Raw genomic sequence first — 3,121 nt, forward strand, 5'->3', positions numbered from 1 at the left:
AAAATTCTCACAGAAAGAAGACTAAAAAGAACTGACCTCGCTGAAGAAATAAAATAATCAAACTCGAATATGGTATTCCGCTGGAGGTAGCCACCCACATGTTATTTAGCAGTTAAATTAAGAAAATTTACCAAATGTCCAGCTCGACAAATTGTAAAATACAAATTAAATAATAAAAAGAAGAAACTAATGATTGACTTCCGACCTTAACTCGAAAAAGCTAAAACTGTTGTTCTGCTCTCACCCGAGATCACGTCAACGAAATAATACACACGATGGAAAATAAACAATACTGTACAGCCGTATTCCTGGACATAGAGAAAGCATTCGACAAAATAAACCACGAAAGCCAACTACACTCAAAGAATAATTCCCGGAACAAGTATACCAAATAATAAAATCATACATAAGCTTACAGTACCTTTACAATAGAAGTAAAGAACGCACATTCCGATGTCAGACATCAAAGCAGGGGTTCCGCAATGAAGCGTCCTAGGGATCGTACACGCTACATACACGGCCAACATACCAACAACTACCAATAGCAAAATATTGAGATTCGCGGACGACACAGCCGTACTAATCAGGCATATTAACCCTGTAACAGCAGCCAAATTGCTACAAAAACAGAAAATTAGATACAAGACAAACGAATTAAAGCTAACCCTAACGAACGCAATCACGTCACATTCATATCACGCTGAGAAAATAGATAACAGCTTCCCGAACGGCACGCAAATAACGCCAACAAGACAAGTCAGCATATCAAATCAATAGTAGACGAAATGCAGGCAGCAAGAAGACAAATGGGCAAATGTTAACAAGCCGAAAATCCAAATTGAGCACAGAAAACAAACTAAAAATATACAAAATAATCATAAAACCAATCTGGACAAAATCTAAACAAAATCGAAACAATTCAAGCCAAAATCCTTAGAACAATAGTAAACGCCCCGTGGTACGTTAGAAACGAGGACATACGGAAAGACCTTGGAAATACCAACGGTCAAGGAGGAGATTTCAGGTGGCAGCTGAAACGTGCAACACAACGAACATCGCAAGAAGAGTAAAAAGGAAACACCCAATAGACCTCATACAAGATATAACTTATTTATTTTTATTTTATTTTTTTATTACCAATGAGATATAACACTTTAACAAATGTCCTTCCGGACAAATTGTAAAAAGCAAAATAAACTATTAAAAAAAAAAAGAAAAAAAAAGACCGTGAGGAAGACCGGGAGTGCTCGATATCACTAATTGGCTTGCTCGCCTAAAAAACGAGGATGAATCAGGAATCCCTCCTTTCTGGAACGCGAGCGAAGTGATTCGAGGAGTGGTCGAACGTGGCGGCCTCTCCGGTTACTGTGAAATGATTCCTCCGAGTCTCGATAATTGCCCCTGGTACTTGACACCAGTCGAGATCCCTCGGAATTCTTAATTTATGGCGCGAATACGTGTGGCAAGAAAGAAATCGACCTTTCTATGCGTGAAGTGTCAGCTTATATAATCGCCGAGAGACTTTAACACCGGATTAAACAGCACAGCGAACAGATCGCTAACAAAATTAATTTAGTAATGCAACATGTAATTCATCTTTTAAATATTTTTTGATTACCTGTACGAAACACGTACTTGCATTAAATATTTTGTAGCTTCTACGTAAATTATTGGTTTTCTCTTATATTCATTATTGCATGATAATCCCCATAAAATTCAAAGCATTACGTATTCTATACTTGATATATTGTTAACATCAAGATCTGTATTGATTGTATGTGAAGTTTGACCTACATACCTTGATGGCTGAATATCGTGCATTCTACTTATTAAATAAATAATTATTGAAAGAGTACGTACGTACTCGTATAATCTGTACAGAATGCATCACAGCTTGTTTAAAATTATATTCTCGAATAATTAACAAAACAGTGGATGTTAATTGAAGTAAAGAAAGAAAGTGCGGAAGGGATTATCTACTTTCTAGGTAAGCATAATAGATTAACAATTAACAAACAATTCAGGATGCAGGAAATCCTATTATAATAAAATACATGGCTATTCAGTGAAAACATTATAAATATTTATTATTATATGTTTAAGATGACTATTCATGCTGTATATTAATTATTTTTTAAATATACAGAGTGTCTAGAAATTTCTGTCATTTGAAATAACTACCAAACGCGAGAGTAAATAACACGAAGAGGTATTTTTTAAGCTTTTTTTTACGTGGATTATAATAAATATAAAAATTCCAGTTAAAAATTTTCACGTCGCGTTTTTTAAATGGTATTTTTGTTCTCGTACGATGAAAGGACCGAGGACGAATTCGATGCCCTGTTTTCAAGTGGTCTTGAATTAACGCAACGTCGCAACAGAGGAAATGTCGAAACACACAAGGGCTGAGTTTTTTGTTTCTCTATTTTTTCACTTTACATCGCACGTTCGAAATTCGCATATCGGTTAAAACGCTGCAGCACTCTGTTTGAAAATGGAGAACAACCATTTGTTTCGATACACCTACGCGTGTGACACCATACGCGAAAAGCATTGTCTACGAAACAGGACCAACAGCTCTTGAAAATAGGAAGAATCGAATTACTGATACACATGCAAGTGTAGTAGAACAAATGGTTGAAAAATTTGTCCGTTTCAACGATACTTTTTCTATAGCGACGTTGCATCAATTCAAAATTATTTGTCAGTAGCGTTTTGAATTTTTCTTTTTTTTTTTTACTCTGTTATGACATGCGAATTAAAATGTGATATCCCATCTAAAAGATGCAAAACGACCTTCGACTGGCTTTGAAAATTTTTAACTTTAACATTTTACATTTTTACACTTCTTATTACTATTTTATTTTATTTAATTTTATTTTTAATATTTTTTTTCCACTTATTACATTTCTCCGTATCATCTATCGTTTGGCAGTTATTTCCAATTGCAGATATTTGTACAGACGCTACATATTTGGTGTAAACATTTGGCAATCTCTGTGTACATTTTCACATTCGTCTCGATCAATATAATCACGATAATTGCGTCTCATTGGTGTATTAATGACATTTCAGTGTTTTATATAGGATACAGAATGTATGCGAAAATGGATTGATAAAT

Source organism: Bombus pascuorum, unplaced genomic scaffold, assembly GCF_905332965.1.
Source record: "Bombus pascuorum unplaced genomic scaffold, iyBomPasc1.1, whole genome shotgun sequence".
NCBI lineage: Eukaryota > Metazoa > Arthropoda > Insecta > Hymenoptera > Apidae > Bombus > Bombus pascuorum.